Genomic DNA, 20,294 nt, shown 5'->3' on the forward strand with positions numbered 1-20,294 from the left:
AATGCTCTGCCATATGATAACCCTAAACCTACATCAGAGAGCAAGATTTGTGGGGCTAGAGATAGAGAGAGCATTGACAATCTTTTGCTAAGTTTTATTTTCTAAAACATTTTAATTTTGAGATGTGTCTTCCCTAAACAAGTAAGCCTTTTCACTTTTAAAATTAAAAATAAAATGTTCCCTATTCCAGAAACATGAGTATTTTCTAGGTACCCACTTCAGACTTAATTTTAGAATTCTGAAAGTCTGGATCCCCTACCTTCTGCCCAGTTTTGCTTTAGGTGGTTCAGGCTGAGTACTCTTCACATCTTCATGAAGGCATGCTCTGTTTTATATGTGGGACACAGTAAAGATAATGGCCAATCTTACCAGAGGCCTCATGGCTACTAAACATTTTTTTTTTCTGGAGACTTTGTTTGCTCATTCGTTAGGGTTTTCAGTGGGCCGGAGTCGGGGTTAGGGGGGCCGGCAGGGATCCTCCATGCCGTGCATTGGGTTAATATGATTCTAGGTCTCTCAAACATTTGTATGAGAGGATGAACTTAGATGTTTGCATTGTTCACCCTGTTTTATACTCTCCTCGCATAGACCACAGCTGAGACTTTGAGAGAAAAGGCGCTTTGGGCAAGTGCAAAGTGGTATTGTCGTGTTGCTACTGGAGCTGACTGTGAGAGCCAAGAAAATAGGACAGAGTAAAAAGGAAGTCAAATAAGTCCTAGTGAAACCTTCTCCCTCGGAGGAAGGAGAGCAAACACTGAAATATTGCTTTTTCCTGGCTGCTTATTAAAGGGGAAATTTGCCTACCGCGCTGGAAGAGGCTTTTATTCCTCGTTCTGTTGATGTGAAGCAGGCAGCCTGAGGTTGGTTTTTGTATGCACAGCCCATTTTGTTACTTACAGTGAACTTCACCGACAGTGGGTGTACCACAGTTTCAGCATTTCTCCCGATGTTGATTTGCTGTAATCAGTCAATAATTTGAACGAGGGCCAATTCTCAGAAACGATGCAGTTGAAATGTTTTCTGCAAAGTCAGTCTGTGTTTGTGAAATAGCTAACGTTGTTGTTTACATGGCCGTCTTGTTTTATTTTAACGATGGACTGACACATTTCAAATAAAGTGCCACTCGAGCATTTTGTGGAGCTTAGCATAGTTTTGTTGCTTTCAGAGATATTTAGGTCAAGGGTATTGTAAGTTAATCAACTAATACAAAAGCCTTGAGTTTAGCAGTATAGAACTGTAATAATGTATTATGCAATGCAATACCCCAACTTCTATTTTTCATAAGTCCAAGGTCGTTGGTCTAAATTACAATTATATAATTTCTGTTATTATTACTAGTGATTGGTATAATTTGACTAATTGTTGTCTAAACAATGGAAGTTGGCTCCGACTCAAACTGCAACAAATGGTTTTCTGTGTGAGATGAACAAGGAAACAGTGTATTTTTCTTCTGTCACTCATTGAGGAACTGTGATTAATCCTAAATATTGTGCTGGGGGTGCGGGAGTATAGAGAGCCTTCTCTAGTTTGCATGATCAGCTTTCTTGGTTGGGGTAGAAGGCAACCCTCCAGAGAGAAATAAATGACCATGTTTAGAGAACCATCACTTGGACTGACTAATTGAAAGGGTGGTGGAAGAAAACCCCACAGGAAATGGCCTGGAGCCTGTGACTCTTAGAGTCAATACTCTGCTTAGGCAGAGCAAACGTTCCTTTTAATGGCATAAAAATCCATTTGAATTGAAAGTACCATCTGCCCAACCTTCTAATCTGACCACGGGTTTAAGAATAACCTTTGCCCAATAAGGAAATAATAAAATGTTTTGTGAAATATAGGATGGACTTGTAGTCAGTAAGAATGTGATTACTAATGGGGGTAATTTTGAAAAGATACTTGCATTTTTAGGAATTTTAAACATGACATGGTTTATTAAAATCCTTTTAGCCTTTCCAGGGTTTTCCAGCAACTTCCTTTTCTATTTTGACTTTAAGCTTCAAATGAACTGAAAATACAAGAGCGTGGTTATTGTCACTGTACAGAGGCATCTGTGTGAGAGCAGATAATAAATAACCTGCAATGCTGAGTAGGACCTTAGGCGAATAGTGTACTCCAGTTGGCTGTGCCCTTAAGATGTGGATTTGCACAGGTTCTGGGATCTTTGGTATCTCTACCGGGACTGAATCCCTTTGATCCCCAGACATGAGAGATGAACTATTAAGGTTCCACTGCTAACAAAGTAAGTCTGGGCCAAGCTTTCTAGTTAGAGATGGCAATATGTTCTTGCAGGCACATCAAGGAAGTGGTGTGAACACAAATTCTGTCTTATGGCCACTCATAAGAATTCACTCTTGTAAATTCTAGGTGGAGCTCCCCCAGTTTCCTCAACTCCCGACATGAAGATTTGGAATCTGTCCATGAAAACCATCATTCAGGCCAGGGGAGATGGTTCTGTGGATAAAGTGTTTGTCCTGCAAGCATGAGGACCAGAGTGGGATGCAGTAGCTTATATCTGCAATCCGAGCTTGCCTGTGGGGAGGCAGAGACAGGAGCATTCTTACAATATGCAGTCCAGCTAGCTTAGCATGTACAGTAATGAACAACAGAAAGCCCCGCGTCAGACAAAGGAAGACCAGGAAAGAAGAGATTGCACACACACACACACACACACACACACACACACACACACACACACACAAACACATTTTAAAAAGAAACTGCAATCCTTGGCTGCTGAGCTTTGCTTCCACTATGCTAAGGACATTCTTGTTGAAAAGAAGAACAGGTTCAATGTGGCATGTCTTCTGATCTGTGTCAACAGCATGCCATCTAAGTACCAAGTGAAGTACATTGTCTTTAATATAGTGCAATGTATCATAAATGAAAGGTGTTCCCATTTCCTGTCCCTTCTAAATGTGTCGTACTGCTGACTTTAGAGATGACTGCCTCATTTTGACAGCTCATGACAAGTAGGTAGGAGATAGGCTGACCGTTACAGGGTCACCTTGGGAAAGTAAAAAGGGAGTTGATTTTAATTCTCCCATTTTGGAAGGTGGCATATATACCATACTCTTTAAACATGTCAGAAATGGAACCTAACCGCCTGGGTACTGATTCCACTAGTCCAAGCTATAACTCTTTTGATATGTTAACTTTGGGAAAGCCTCCATTTCCTTATCTGCAAAACAAAATCTATAACTTTACTTGCCTCAAGGGATTGCTGTGAAGAATTATTTAGAATATGAAAATCTGAATACCTAGAAACAATAAGAAAATTTAGATTTACCCTTTAGTTACAAAATATATACATTCCCAACAATATCGCTTCCCCTCTCTCACTGTGTGTGTGTGTGTGTGTGTGTGTGTGTGTGTGTGGTGTGTGTGTGTGTGTTCCTCTCAGCACTGGTAGGATTTCCTTAAACTGTAATTACTCCTAAAGTTTAAGTGGGCCCAAAGTCTGTCAGAAATTAGATAATCAAATTAAAAATTGCAGGTCAAGTTGCGCTGCAGTGATTTCTGAAAGTCATTATTATAGAAGTTTGAAGTCGTCTCTTTGTTTTGGTGGAGAGGCTGTGTCGTTTCCCCAGTCCCTTTCAGGCTCACGGAGCTGTTTTATCCACTTCAAAGGAAGAGGGAAACATGAAGGCCCAAGATGCCTCGGTTAGCGTCTGTCTAGCCTGCTCCCCATTGATGGCTCTGCTTCAGATCTCAAGTCAGGTTTTGAGTCGTGTGTGGATTACAAGTTAGGAGCTGGAATTGTGTTTTTATAAGTCAGAAAATAAAGTTCAGTTCTTGGCTTTTTAGGTCATAGGATTCTTGGATGCCATTAAAGATTAGTAGAGAGTATTTTTAAAATTGTACTCTTGACCTGAAAAATAATCTTCTCATTTTAACTTTCGAGCCTGTCTTCTAAGTACAGAGCCTGCAGTGGTATTCTATTGTTCAGGAGAAAACATCTCAAGCCTCTTGGATGCTATGAAATCAAACTGAAGAAGTCAAAGTCAATTTATGAACCCTACAAATCTTGCTAAGGAAATCACGAGCAAATGCTTAGAGAAATTGTATTTATCCTTATGAAATACGAAAAATAATTTCAGTGTACTTCCTTAAGTGACTCTGCTGTATAAGCTGTGTTAGAGTATGCCTGCATTGAGTTTACTTCATATGATGCTTTGGGGACTGTGGTATAATTGAAAGATTTGAAGATAAAACTAGCATCAATTGAGTTGAAGAGTTCCGTTTTAAATAAGATCTGTTAAATTATGCTACAAAGTACTGGGGAAAATATTACATACTATCTAAATGTGAAATCAATGTCTCCCTGAGCATTACTGTAAGTAGTGCATCTCAACTCAGTTCATAGCTAAGTGAATTGGTTCCTTCATTTCTGATGATTCAGATTTTCCACGCAGTCATGTCATTTCATCATCCATTTCTTCAACCGAATTCTCTTGCCAGATTGTTGTATTTGAGGAAGCATATTCATGCCTCCTAGGGAGGTGTTACCAAGCCATGGAAGAGGAATCGCTCCATGGGAGTAAATGTGTGCATGATTCTCTGAAGGGGCCGTGATGCACTTCATGATTTTTCTTGGTGTGTTAGAACCGTATAGCTCTTCTTCCAGGGGTCTTCGTGCCCTTGTGACTGTGTTTTCATTTGTGTGACTCATTTCACTTGTTAAGTTTGTCCCTGTGGACACCAGCTATCCACTGTGCCACATTGTGGCCATTTATCCAAGTCGTAAATCAGCAGTTCTTAACCTGTGTTTTTAATATCTGAGGGCATGTTAATATAAGCCAAGAGCTATCTTTAGTTCTTTAAAAGCGAACTCAAAATAGCTTTCAATTTTAAGATGCCATTGGAAATAGAATGGATGATTGGACAATAACTTGATTTGTAGGATTTAATATATTATACTGGAAGTATTCCTGGGCATAGATGCAATCACCTGATTGAAGGAACTGGTTGCTAAGCAAACAACTGAATTGCCTCAAAGATAAAACTAAAGTTATAGCTGCTTCCATCTTTGGGAACCCATTTTCTTCTTCCAGACCCATGATATTTTGCTGTTATCAATTAATAAAGAAACTAAATCCTGCCACTTACATCTCAACACCAAAATGTTTAATCTCTGTGGTTTCTTATGTTAACAATTGGCTTTCTCGTGCTAAATAAAATCATAGGTCTTGGATTTTAGGAACTCTTCATTTTATATTAAGTATGAAGTAACAAAGATCCACAAAATTTCAAGCGATTCTACATGTTTCTGAAGTTGTTAGCAGCAGAGCTTTACCTGACCAGGACTCCTTTCATAAGCATTATGCTTCTTTCCATCTACACCAGAGCATCTCCAAGGCCTAGCTCATATGTCTTAGCATGAAGTGAACAAGAATGTAAAGGACGCTACTTTGAGAACTGGCAGTTGGAGATAAGGTCCATGGCACTATTCCTCAACCTGTGAACTGAGAATGACTTATGTCACTGAAGGGTAGATTTATGTCATATCTAGTGTGACATGTCTGTAATCCCAACACTAGGTGGGCCAAGACAGGAATATTGTGAATTTAAAGCTAGCCTAGGCTACATAGTGATAGCTTAAAAAAAAAAGTAGATTTTATTTTAGACCCTTCCCCAGACTTAATGAATCTTGATCCTTAAGGATGTACACAGAAACATGTACTGTAAACCAGCTCTCTGAGGTGATTTTTGTACACATTAAGGTTTATATCTATAGGCCAATGATGTGTTTTACTAGAATGTTATTTAATGTTTTAATTGGCATAAACAAAATAGTCCCATTTGAGAAAGGTATAATGCTTTGCAGTAGATTCTCAGGTATGTACAGAGGAGATATGTTGCCAAAGGGAAAAATATTGACTCTGATTCCCATCTAGGCTCTACCACCTTTCTGTGCAGACTTGGGCAAGCTACAGAACATCCTGGGGCTCCAAATTTTTCTTTTGAGTAGTAATAATAATGCTACTTTTGCAGGATTGCTGAGAAGTAATAGCTATGAAATACCTGGCAAGCATTGGGCTTGGCGTGTTAAAATATATGCAGCTGTTAATTACTGTCTTTATCTGAAATCACATCACTGTTATTTCCCCGTCTCTCCTTTCACCTTGTAAAGTGGGAATTTGCAGAATTCTACATTGTTTCAGACCTAACTACCCATTGTGACTTATTTCTGTCCTTTGCTCTTCCTGCTCTCTGCCCTGGCGTCCTGCCTGCTTACCTCTTGGCCATTTCACTGTTCATTAGTCTCCTTAAGTGGGAGGGGGAGAGGGAAACATGAAATGCATTTCAAAACATCTATTTTCCTCACCTTATTACTCCTCGCAAAAGGTTGGTTAAAAGGAAAGGCTGAGTCACTGGCCAAAATATTTATTGTGTTTTCTGAGAGTTTAATCTACATTTTAAAAGACAGGTTGTGTCCCAGCTCCTATATAATGGATTCATGGTAGTGGTTCACTTGAAATATGCTTGCTTTAAAACAGAGCTTTTAATAAAATTGCATATGATGAAGAGATATTTTTAATCTTGTTTCTTTCCCTGCATTTTAGGGAAACCAAAAAGATACAGTTTGAGGGAACTCATTAAGATCCAAGGGAGAGAGAAGTGTGTATAAAGTAGGTCAGATCCAGCCTCCCTGGTCATATGCCCTTCAGCAGGCTGACATAGGGTTCCAGATCAGCAGCAGTGGATTGTATGTGGACAGAGTCCTGGGGAGCGGAGCCTCACGGTTTGGCCTCTAACCTAATGAGAAGGTGTCCATGCAGAGCTTGCACAGCCTGGGGAAATGATGAAGGGAAAGAGAGAGAGAGCCTCAAGTTCAGCTACAAGAAAAGAAGTCTCAGGTGGTAACAAACCATAGCATCACCCAAAGATGAGTGTGACAAGAGGAAGTGTGTCTTAACCACTTGGGTGTGAAGCACACTCTGGCAGGGGGTGCAGGTTGTGGGCCGGGTAGCTTTCTGGCATGGTTCATCTCTTTCCCCCACTATTCTCTTGTCAGACCTTGTCCCTCAAGTGGACAGGAGGTCTGGCTAAGATGCCTGGGGAGATCAGTGTAGTGGCAGGGCAGCAATGAAGCCTTTAATAACCATGTGTTGGGTAAATGTATGAATTAGAGCTCAGGATTAAATGGTATGTGTTGAAAGGAAAAAGAAAAGAGGGGTAAAATGAAGAGAAACCATGAGATAGTACTTAGTTTGTTTGGACAAATCTGGTTATTTGAAGGATGTGCTCTTCAAATCAAAGATGTCTTGTTTTGTCTTGAATCGGGGACCAGACCCAGGGCTTCACATATTCTAGGCAAGTGTTGCACCACTGAATTGTATCCTAGCCCCTTTTCATTTTTGAAATCATGTGCACTTAGATTTTTTTTTAAATAAAAGCATGTAGGATCCCTGCTACTAGACCCTCCTCACCAGGTTTCAGGGTCTACACTTGGTAATAGCAATGCTGATGACTGATTTGTTATAGAATATTAAAGATGTGTTACATTCTCTTATGTTGTGGAATATTTGTTTAATGATGCAAAGAGGTGCTGCATTCTATTATGTTGCATTTGTTTAACTGTGAAGCTGTGTTACTTTGCCTGCCTAAAACACCTGATTGGTCTAATAAAGAGCTGAACGGCCAATAGCTAGGCAGGAGAGAGAAATAGGTTGGGCTGGCAGGCAGAGAGAATAAACAGGAGGAGAAATCTAGGGGGAAGAGGGAAGAGTGAGGAAAGGAGAAGGAGAGGAGGACACCAGGGGCCAACCACCCAGCCACTCAGTTAGTAACGGAGCAAGAAGGAAAGAAAGGAATAGAGACGAGAGAAAGGTAAAAGCCCAGAGGTGAAAGGTAGATGGGATAATTTAAGTTAAAAAAAAAACCTGGCTAGAAACAAGCCAAGCTAAGGCTGGGCATTCTCAAGTAAGAAAGAATAAGTCTTCATGTATTTATTTGGGAGCTGGGTGGTAGGCACCCAAAGAATAAAGAGAAGAAAAAAACCAACTGCACTGATTGGATTGGAAAAATAATCATAACAATAATGATTATAAGTAAGAAAACAAAAACAATGACACCGACTGTTTATATAATACTTGCACCATGTGGGTTGCCTTTTCCAGTGTGTAAACATTAGTGGATGGTAGGAATAGCATCATGGTGCTTTGCCACAGCATTGTGAAGCTTGATAGAACATATCAAGGGTATTCAGCCATGGAATGCAATCTTGTAAGTAGGTCCTATAGGCAGCAGAGTAGCCTGGTTTTTCTAAATAAACACTGCTCATGCTCTTGCATATGCGTGTGTGTGTGTGTGTGTGTGTGTGTGTGTGTGTGTGTGTGTGTACATATATATGCATAAAATCTACTCAAAATAATTTGTGATGATGTTGTTCTTGGAGTTGGGTTACTAGGTGTAATTTTTACTTTAATGTCTAATATAGGCCATCATTTCCTGAGAAGTTGCCAAAACCACAAATGCAAATGGCATGCATCTCTATAAATTCCCCTTTGAGTAAAGAGAATGGCAGTGTGCCAGCGGAGGTGAAATAGAAGGCATATTTTTCCAAGAATCCCTGACTAGTCCTACATTTTAAGCATCTGCTTATTATATGGCCCTTACTGTATTGTGTTTGCTTAATGCCTCCACACTTTAGCTCTTGAATTACCTTACTTAAGTTCAGTAAAGACAAATGAGATGAATGAGACTGTAAATTGTAGTTTCCTTGTGTGTGTGTGTGTGTGTGTGTGTGTGTGTGTGTGTGTGTGTGTGTCCCCATCAAAAGGTGTGGACCGTGTGGGTGGGCAGACTTGGATGGTTTGGATTCCAGCTCTGCTGGCGACCTTCTGTATGACCTTGGATAACTTTCTTAACAATCAGAATTCTCCTCTGTAAAGAACAGAGAAAACTTTTCAGGGATGTACTGGGTGTTAGTAAGGTATTACATATAAAAATGTTTGCTCGGATAACATGGCTTATAAATGGTGTGTACCTGTGTTATTTCCACCATTGCCTCCCTCATTTTCTACACACTCTCAGCATCCTGCACAACACAGGCAGCCTGAACACCTGGTCATCTTCAGGACCAGAGTCTCAGGGCAGCTCCTTGGATCGCTCCTAGACTATGACAGCTGCATAGGCCAGCCCGCTCTCCACTTTGCAACACACACACACACACACACACACACACACACACACACACACACACACACTTGTTATTCTGCTCACTTCTTCTTAGTTTTCTGTAGCCTATGGACTTAACTCCTGGCTGAAGCATGCAAACCTTGTTCTTTCAGCTTTAGATTATTGACTTATTTTTCTTTAACCTTGCCATGTCCTTTCATAACTCCGTGGCCATATAAATGTGTGTGTGGGGTGTGTGTGTGTGGGGGGGGTGTATTTCTCAGCCTAAAATACCCTTCCTCTCTTCACCAAGTCAATATTCCCTATTTCTTCTTTCAAGCTAAATCCCAAATGTTATCTCCTTTGTAGAGCATCTCTGGATAAAGCATCCCTGGGCTGCCTGGAGCTAAGTGGGTCATCCACTTTTACATCTTTCTAGCTTCCACAGTTCTCTATAATTCTATCACAGCAGCAGTATGTGCCCGTTGAACTACAAACATGCCCAGTAACGCAACTTTCTGAATTTGTGAGATTGAGTGAGGACTTAACGCCTGTTAATCTTGTGGTTTTGTTCATAAGATGAAGACAATGTTCATACCTACCTGACACAGTAGTTTTAAGTATTAACTGAGATAATCTTCGTATGGCACATAAGGCAATGCTCTAGCATGGTGACCGTGTCCATAGGACAGCAGCACCTCTCCTGTCACTGAATAATTTCTCTGCAGTCTGTCATTGTTGGACTGTCTGGAGTGTCTATCCCCAAGCCCAGGGCATAATAGATATTTGATTTACATTTGTTGGAAGGAAAGAAGAAAGCACATAAGCTTTCATCTTTATTAACAAAGAAAAAATGTTAAACTAAGCCATATTTTTGGAAGTTTCATTGGTTGTCCTTTTAGTTAATACTTTCGGTTAATACTTAGATTTCCCATTTTATAACCACAGAATGCCGGTGTTGCCCAGACCCATCCTGCTCACAGGACCTGAGACAACTATTGCTGTCTGCTTAGGCTTGAAGTTTAGTACTCAGTTTTTAAGACAAGCACTGTGTTTCATTGTGATGGCCTTCCCCAGCCCCCCCTTTCTTTTTTTTTTCTAAAAGTGGGCTTAGATAGTGGGTACCAAGATTTGGGATCCAGTTCTAGAGCAGGTATCTGGGAGTCAATTAATTTGGCTGAGTTTATAATGTAACGCCCTAAAGACCTTGATCACTTTGCTGATTATGTGTTAGGTGCTCCAGAATTGTTTTAGTACTTAACTTTGTGTTTCTAGCTTAGAAGAGGTGTGTGTGTGTGTGTGTGTGTGTGTGTGTGTGTGTGTGAGAGAGAGAGAGAGAGAGAGAGAGAGAGAGAGAGAGAGAGAGAGAGAGAGAGAGAGAGAGAGAGAGAGCTGACTGTGAGTTGTATGCATGATGTGCCTAAACTGTCCCCTGTGGTGTTTGACGTTTGGCATATGGGAGATGCCCAACGAGTGTTATTTCATTTCTCATGCAAGTTTATTTATGACACTGTTTTATTCAGATTCCCTTGTTTACATACGTGTCTTCCCTTCTACAGTGCACACTCACATGGAGCAGGGAACTCTGTCACACTCAGCCTTGGTTCCAGTGCCCAGTACATTGAGTGACACATAATATATAATGTATGTTTATGGAAAGCAATCAGGAAGAAAAGACAGGAGAGAAAAAAAGGAAAAAGAATGGGAGGAAAGGAGGGAACTGAGAACTAGGCAAACATGAATACACAGGACGAAAATTCTCACAGTTTACACTGTTATTATGTTTTAGTTACTTGTGTTGTATATTAACTCTAATAATTCTGAGAAGTTATAGACTTACACGAACATATTTAATCCTAACAGTGTTGAGTGAATAGTACTTAAAAGTCCTTTTTGTATTATGCCAATGAACAAGCATTACTGACTAAAAATTGCTTGTCAAAAATTTAACAAAAGCAAGATAGGGCTGTGCATTTGACGGTCTGTGTCATGTATGTCTACAACACGTGAGGCGCATCACAATGTTCAGGACTCTTAAGTGCTTAGAAAACTTGACAGTCTGCAACCTATTTGTTCTGGGACCTCGTCAGGGTGATATATCTCAGGTAAAATGCATGTGTCTTATGCTTTTTAACTGACGCACTTGACACACAGAATGAAACGATCCAGCCTGTGTCGTGTAAAGTCGCAGTGCAGTGCACACCAACCAGAGAAGCTGTGCTTTGGGCCTACACAATTTGGAGTTTGAAAATGTTGCATTTGATACCAAGGAAAGAGCGAGGAGGCTGGCGCTGAGGCAGTCCCAGCCTTCCCAAGGAGACTTCCACCCTTTCTCTAATGTATGCTCGCACACCCTGTGGGTTTTTTATCTACCTGCTTGAAGTTACTCTTTTCTCTAGTTAACAATTGATACTGGTTATGTGGTTATGTGTATTTAATTATTTTTAAAAGGTTTCAGCATAGAAAGCTGTAAGTAATGTAAAAGCAAACGAAGTAACAAATTCTTCTTCACTGCCTCCTCACCTTTCCCTCCAACTCAGTCCCCCTCCTCTGCGGTGCACGCCTTCAAGCCTTTGCCCACTTATCACACACATATATTACACGCACTTATTACACACAGGAATACGCAAGTATATGGACAGATGCAAGTCTGTGGCTAGTGAGTGGTCCCAGCTTTGTATATTAGCAAGCAGCAAGATTTTTTGCACTCATTCTTTATCTTAGAAGTCTTTCCAGGTCAGTATACGGGAGTGAAACTCTTCTTCTTCTTTTTTTACTATGTAGTATTCCATGCATTGCTAACATGACTCAACAATCCCTCCTCTGGTAGGAAGAAATCTGTTTTGCCCCTTTAACCAAGGCAAATAGTGAAGTGTGGTGCTCGATCCTGTGTTTTTGCCTCTCCACAAAGTGGGACGGCCACACTAAAGCGCAGAGCCATTCAGAGTGCCAACCATAAGAATCTATCTCAACACTTGGTGACAGTCCTTTATTATTTTTCCCTCTTTTATATAAGGATGTGATTTGCTCTGCCTTAACCGATCTTTGAAACACAGTGGGGTGCCATTATAAAGAAACTTGAGGCTGGGTAGCGGTGGTGCATGCCTTTGATCCCACCACTCGGGAGGCAGAGCCACACGGATCTCTGTGAGTTCGAGGCCAGCCTGGTCTACAGAGCGAGATCCAGGACAGGCACCAAAACTACCCAGAGAAGCTCTGTCTTGAAAAACGAAGAAAAAAAAAAAAGAAAGGAACTTGAGTGTCTTAAACAGAAGGAGAACAAAGAAAAAATTTTGCCACTTCTGATAATTCAATGAAAAAGTTTAACTATATCTTCATTTAGGGGCTGTCCTCTCGAAGAGATCTGCTTTCAAGTCACATTCAGTTTAAGTTTTGGCTGCATTCATCTCATATTACATTCAAGGAGAGGTTAACTAGTTAAATAAGTTCAACCAGTTAAATTTACTTCAGAAATGATTCCATAGCATAGATTTTAAGGGGCAAGTCAAAATAAAGTGACATGGATGACACAGTAGCAATCCCTGTCTAGTGAAGTCCCACAAAATGACGGGTTAAATTTAATACGCACTTTCTAATTGTTTCTTGTTCTTTTCTTTTCTTTTTTTGGTGGTGGTGGGGGGTGTCAAAGAACAAACATTTCCTCTGTATTTGAGAAAGGGAAAGATCCAAAAAATTCTACATTTTTAAGTGTTGAGAATGAAAATTTTAGTATGCAACTGTACAGATCATGTTCTGAATTTAAAAGGTCATGGAGGATTTGGAGAATGGGAAAACATCCCAACTTCTCGAAAAGGAAGTTGCAGGGAATGTTCAGAGGGGTTGAGGATCCAAAGTAGTGGTATGGTTTTGGGAAACTGTTGGATGATGAGCCATGTGGCATGGCCTCTTGGGTCTCTTCCTGTAGTCCGTCTCTCTGCCTGCCTTCCTGTACCTACTCCAGGCGCTGTGATCACACACAGGAGCTGACCTTTTTTTATAGCATCTATCATTAAAGACTGTGCTGTGGCTTCAGGTCCTTGGAGATCATAGACTCTCCTCTGGCCTGGAGCAATGAAACTGTGTTGATAACACATGTCATCATAGGTCATCTGTCCTTCCAAATGATTCCCAGTGAGGTTTGTTTTCTTCCTTTCGCCTTTAGAGAACTTGAGGGCTGTGGAGATGGCTCGGCAGTGAGGAACATTTAGTGCTTTTCTGGAGAACCCAAGTTTGATTCCCAGTACTCATGTTGAGAGGCTCATAGCTGCCTGCAACTCTAGCTCCAGGGTAAACTGCTGCTTCTGATCTCTGTGGGAACCTGCATCCACATGCAAGTGCCCACACGCAGACACAGATACCGCACAGACATGGTAAGAAGTAAGTCCATACAACTTTTGAAGAAAATTATGGATAATAAAAACAGAACGAAATTTAATAAAACTAAAACAAATGAAACTGCCCTCTGTGCACACCCTCTGACACATGTCTGTTCCGCAGACCTAGGACTCTTTTCCACACCAGATCTCCTCCTACCCCCCACCTCTCTCCCTGGACTGTGATCTGCTATGGTAGCGCTGTGATGTGCTGTGTTTACTGCTCACATTCAACAATGGCTGACTGGCTGTGTCTTTATCTCAAAGCCAGCTTAATGAATTGGTCATCTTTATTACATACTAACTATTTATTAATTATACTTTAAACACATACGTATTATATATGAAAATACTAAGTATTTATTAAGTATAATATTAAGTATGTTTTTATCTAAAGAAGAAAACTTGCTTAGTAGTCCCTACCTGCTTGAGTCTCCATTAAACCTGTGGTCATTTTTTTCCACATCCTGAGATGACTGCTTACATGTCTTACTGGTGAAGGCTTGGCTGCCAGCCTGTGGCCCTCCTGAGAGGTGCTAGAACCTCTAGGGGCCCAGTAGAAGGAAATTAGATTTCAGGGGACATGTCCTTGAAAATACCAAAAGTTACTCCTTCCTGTCTTCCTTTCTCCACAGCCTGACCGCTATAAAGGTGGACAGTTCTCGTGCTCTGCCATGATGTACTCCTGTGCCGTTGCAGGCCCCAAACAACCATAGACTGAAACCTCTGAGAAATGAGCTAAACGAAGCTCTCCTCCTTGCAACTTTAATAGCTCCGCTATTTTGTTACAGCAACCAAAAGGGCTCTTACAAGGGGGAAACGATTCTTTCGGAAATGATTACTCCATGATCCTGTGGCTCTTGGTGACGTCACAGAATCACGACAGCAGCTGTCGTCTCTCACTTAATAATTTTCTGGATTCTCACTTAGGTCACAGGAGACGTTCCAGAGGTTTGTTACAGGATTCTCTGATCAATTGGTCTGGGACAAACTGATGCGTACAATTTTGATTATTTTAGGGCATGTACTAGCTTCCCAAAATGTGTGTGTGTGTGTGTGTGTGTGTGTGTGTGTGTGTGTGTGTGTGTGTGTGTGAGAGAGAGAGAGAGAGAGAGAGGGGGGGGGGGCGGGGAGGAAGATTGTGTTTAGGTTTGAGTGCCTCTTTTTGTTTGTTAGGAGGAGCATAAGAATAATAATGCCTGTATCAAGACTAAATGTGCTATGAAAACTCTGAAACAGTGGCATTTAGAAAACATAGTTAAATGTGTGCGGTGATTAAACTCAAGTAGGATTAGCAACAAATTTAGGGTTCAAGATTTGCATAGAAATTAATTTCTGAGCAAGCAGGTCGTCTTGTTTCATTTAATTGTTTCCTATGTGATTATGTAAAGTTGAAATTAATGGCTGAACTTTTTCCTTTTCGCTTTAAAAACTAGTCGCACTTCTCAGGGCCTGGTTTGTGTCTGCGTCTGGAGTCCCATTTGGCGTCCTCTTCATCATGCACTTCTAATCAAGGGCCTATTTATACCCTTTTGAATTCCTGACTAGTTACTTCTGACCCTAATTATCTCATGCAGCACTTTGCAGTTTATATCTCAGCCATTTCCTACTCGGTATATTTTAGGAAGATCCTCCTCTGCTGACTCGGCCGAGCAATCCCGGGAAAGCATCTTGAAGAGGCCGCTCAGAAGCCTTGAATCTACAAGGCTTGCTCAGGACATGGAGTTCATCTGCCGATCTGATCTGCGGAGTCACCTTCTGCCAATACATCAATCTCTTCCTGGCAGATGGACTGTGAGAGGCTGACCCCTCACAGGGGCTGACAATATGGTTCAGTCCTCATCCTTCATTCAGGGATGACGCGGATGAAGGGGAGGACAGGCCACGTGACAGACATCTCAGCACCACGCTGGAGGCTTTCTAGGGTTAGGTCCCTGGCTGTTTTTCTCTTTCCCACTGCCTGTTAACCCCTGGAACTTCCTCCTGCTTATCTGCTATGACTTCTTACCTCTTTGTTCTAAGTGACATTTTTTTGGATGTATATGTGATAGCATCTTACTAGATAGCTGAGGCTAGCCTCATATCTGATCGTACTGTCTCAGCCCTTCCTAACAGTTCAAACATCTGCTACCATGCTTCTTCAGTGTGATTTTTTTTTAATCTGGGTGAAAACAAAACATATGATCGCTTTTTAAACCTGAGTGAGCTATCCTGGACAGTCGTTCTCTGGCTCCACATCAAAAACTACTTTCCCTGGCACATTGGGTACTCATTTGCTATCAAAGCATCTGCTGGCTGAATTCTTAGAGAAGAAATCTTTACTTTTCTAAATTCCTGCTTTAAAACAAAATGTGTTTCTACAGTTAACATTTGCAATAATGGTATAGTTAGGAATAAAATATATTCCCATGGCCACCTAAAATAACCACTGGACATTCAAAATAACCAAGAAGTGGGAGATATGGATGTATGGCATTTCAATATGTATTTGAGTATAAAGTCATCACAGTTTTGTACTTTAGAGAGAAAACATGGCCAGAAAGGTAAAGTAAATGCTATCATAATTCTAGAAGAGAACATATCAAGTAGGTCTATAGATACTAAAAGATACAATTACTGAAATGTAATTGTATATTTTTATTGAGAATTAATATTTGGAAACAACACCTTTTAGTATTTTACTAGATCGTTTTAATCTCAAAAGTTTCCTGCAAATCCTCCTTATATAAGCAGTATTGGCTAAGCATTTTAAGGCAACATTTTAAAACATAGACAAACCTGATACTATAGAATTATTATCAACCTTTTCTAATCAAGTAACATAAAATAGACACAGTCTGAGTGTCAATAGTCATCAGTCATTAAAGAAGTAATTATTTTGAAGGAGAAAATTACTTCCAGTTGTTATTTCAATAACTTACTCATTATTATGATGGGAATGTAAGCAGATTCTCTTTGCATGTTCTTTTTTTTTAAATTTATTTATTTTACATCCCAGCTGCAGTTTCCCCTCCCTCCTCTCCTCTCAGTCCCATCCCCCATCCCTCTTCAGGGGCCAGGGGGGCCCCCCTGCCCCCTATCTACTCCTCCTCTGTTTCTGTTTAGGAAGGTGCAGGTCTCCCAAGGATCTCAACAAAGCATGGCATATCAAGTTGCAGTCAGACTAAACACCTCTTCTTATGTTAAGACTGGGCAAGGCGACCCAGTATGAAGAATAGGGTCCCAAAGGCCTATAAAAGAGTCAGAGTCTCACCAGAGGACCAAGCTACACAACTATCACATATATGCAGAGGGCCTAGGTCAGTCCCATGCAGGCTCCCTGGTTGTCAGTTCAGTCTCTGTGAACCCAAGTTAGTTGATTCTGTGGGTTTTCTTGTGGTGTCCTTGACCCCTCTGGTTCCTACAATCCTGTCTCCCTTTCTTCTGCAGGATTCCCAGAACTCCGCCTAATGTTTGGCTGTGGGTCTGCATCTGTCTCCATCAGTTGATGGAGGAAGCCTCTCTGATGACAGTTGGGCTAGGCACTGATCTATGAGTATAACAGAATATTGTTAGCCATCATTACATTGACATTTTCCCCCTCCGGTCGTGTTTGGTTCTATCCTAGGTCTCTGGGTCATCCAGCCTGTGTTCTTAGAAATCATTTCTAATGACAGCATGGTTCTGAACTCCATTTCTAACTTAATACGTGATCTTTTCAACAGACCCCAACGTTTCTAAAGTATCTCAGTTGTGAGTATTTCTGTTATTTCAGCCCAAGGACACGAAGACGCTGATTGACTAAGTTCAATATAAAGCATTAAGAGTAGGCATGCTGGGGCTGGAGAGAAAGCTCAGCCGATAGAGTGCTTATCATGAGAGCATGAGGACCCGAGTTTGATCCTCAGCATCCACTTAAAATCGGATGAGATGCTACAGGACAGCAGTCTCACTGCTGTGAAAGCAGAGACACGAGGAGCTCTGGGACGCTCTGGTAAGCCAGCCTGGCTGAATTAGTGAGCTCCAGGTTCAGCGAGAGATGCTGTGTCTAAAAATAAAGTGGAGAGTGGTTGAGGACAGCACCAAGAGTTGACGGCAAGCCCGGTCCCCTCCATTTTCCGATGAAAACACCGGCCACGGAAGGGGAGTTACCGCAGAATCAGAACCATCATCCCCACATGTTTCTTCTAATACAGCCCAAGGGGTCCAAGCCCTTTGAGGACTGATTTCACTAAAGAAATATACGTCCTACATATATGTCTGCAGACCACTATCTGGACATTAAATACAGAAAGTAACACAAGTCCTGTTCCTTCAATGCAGATAAATGTATTTTTAAAGATCCGCCTTTTTATTAAAGTTTGACGAGAAGGGGTCTCGCTATGCAGAACAGCTTGCACGGGTTAGTCAGGCTAACTTGGAACCTTCTATCTACCATCCCCCACCTCTCAGATGTGCCACTGCTCTTGGGCACTCATTTATTTTCACAGGATAAGAAACCCAGACTTTGTCACTGCAGTTATTTGTACCTGTCAAAAATTCTTAAAATATTATATGGAAATCAGTTATGTTTTTGAAGTGAATATGAAAATGTAGGGAACTATGACACTGTTGATTAAAATATTGGATAATTCAAAATATTACAAATATTGGAAAGGGATAATGATTTCACCTCATAAATTCACAGTATTATTGTTATTCACATTATGTATTCACATAATTAATTGTAGGAGGAGAGGCTGGTCGTGTGGATGCAAACAGGACTTGTCGGAGACAAGTCCTCCCAGGAAGCACGCATCTTGCTCTGTTGCTGTGTTTACAGTGCACTGGCAGAAGAGCCCTGGCCGCCATGCAGATTTTCTAAGCAGCAGCCAGCCTTGGGTTAGAGGCACATGAAGACACATTGACTTCAGTGGAGAGCTTTCCCTTGACAGAAGTGTCATAGGAACATACACTTAGGCTTTTATCTTGATCCAGTCAGCAGCACACCTGACATCTTTATTTTAGTTAACATATAAAAAAAAATCTACGCATCAGTGGTGTGACACACGAGGTTTTGATACACGTGCAACCCTCTAATCAAGGTAATTTATCTCCTAAAATGCTTGTCATTCCTTTGTGATGAGAACTGTGGTCAAATCCATCTTTTTAACTTTAAAAAATATATATACACACATAGCACATTATCATATCTGCAGCCACTAGGCAATAGAATGCCAGATTCCTTTTCTCCTATATGAATATAACTTAACATTTGTTGACCAGTGTCTCCCTATCATTCCATCCCCAGCCTCTGATAACCACTCTTCTGTTGTCAGATTCTCTGTGATCCACTTTTCAATCCTATGAATGACTTAGTACCCACAGTATTTGTCTTTCTGTGCCCAACTTTCAAATAACAATCTCCCATTCTATTCATGTTACTGAAATGAAACGGAGTTCATCCTTGTAATGGCTGAATAGTATTCATCTGCCCATTTGCTTCCTATTCTCTCCTTCAGTTGATGGCTAGATTGTTTCTATTTCTTGGCCATTGTGAATGATGCTGCAATAAACATAAATATAAGGCTGTCTCTTCAACAGGTTTATTTCATTTCTTTTGGATTTACAACTAGTAATGGTGTTGTGCATTATATGATAGTTACATTTTTAATTTTTTAAAGAACCTTCATACTGTTTTCCATATGGGTGCACCAATTCCATTTCCACCAGTGTGTAAGTGCCCTCTTTTTCTATATCCTTGAAACACTTGTGACTTTTGCCTTTTGGAAGAGAGTCTTTTTAACAGGCATAAGGTAGTGTTTCATTGATACGCATGCTCTAAAGTTCATATGTAACAACAAAAACAAATCCCAGGTGACCAAAGTCATTTTGAGCAAAAAGAGCAAAGCAGAAGGCGTGATCCTACCTAACTGCAAACACATTACAAAGCTATAGGGATCGAAGTAGCATGGCATTTGCATGAAAACAGATACCCATAGATCAAAGGAACAAAACAGAGTGGCCAGGAAGGGAACCTACAGATCTCTAATGAGCTGACCTGCAGCAAAGATGCTACAATCATGTGTCGAAGAAAGGATAGTTTCCTACATAAATAGTACTGACCAAATCGGGTGTCCATGAGCAGAAGAATAAAGGTGGACATATCTCTCACCATATTTAAAACAAAACAAAATAAAACAAAAAACTCAAAATGTGTTAGAAACTTAACTGTAAGATAGGAAACTCATTTGAATTCTATCAGACTAAAAATACTTTGCAGAGAAAAGAAAGCAGTCAGCGGAGTGAAGGATGGGAGAAAATACTGGCCAACACCGGAACGAGTAAGAAACGCAAACACCACAACTGCACATGATCTATTTGGCAAATGGGCATGTGACCTAAACAGATAGTTTTCAAAAGATGTACACCTTGTCAACAACTACGAAGAAGCTCGATGTCACTAGTCCCCCTGGTTTTTAAACACCCCCAGCGAAATCTCACAAAACCCAGCAGAATCATAAGATTCAGTGTAGTCAGGACACCCCCCCTTCCCTTCCACGTTATGACAGTGCAAGCTCATTTTCTTGTGTTCCTTCTTCACTGCGTCCTTCATAGGCTTAAAGAACACTTTCCTTCCCAAGCAAAAGCATCCAAGTTACTTCAGCTCTTATGGGGTTTATGCCCCCAGATTAGTGCACTCACAGCGGTCCCGTTCAGTCACACTCAGGGAAGGGCTAGTAGCACAAAGCATCCTGTCATCGATCCCATAAAGTAAAGGTGTGACAGGGAACAGAATACAACCTCATTGCTCTTTAACAAACCAACTGGACATCAGAAAGTCCT

General features: G+C 40.9%; 1 long non-coding RNA gene across 1 annotated transcript; it reads left to right on the forward strand.

The window, feature by feature from the left end:
• The first annotated feature begins 585 nt into the window (after positions 1–585).
• Positions 586–19,049, forward strand: LOC128110741 (uncharacterized). Its single transcript, XR_008218306.1, has 2 exons — positions 586–860; positions 15,115–19,049. It is a non-coding gene; the product is annotated as an uncharacterized LOC128110741 (long non-coding RNA).
• The last annotated feature ends 1,245 nt before the right edge of the window (positions 19,050–20,294 follow it).

This window comes from Peromyscus californicus, unplaced genomic scaffold (assembly GCF_007827085.1).
Source record: "Peromyscus californicus insignis strain IS unplaced genomic scaffold, ASM782708v3 Scaffold_15__1_contigs__length_86483966, whole genome shotgun sequence".
Lineage (NCBI taxonomy): Eukaryota > Metazoa > Chordata > Mammalia > Rodentia > Cricetidae > Peromyscus > Peromyscus californicus.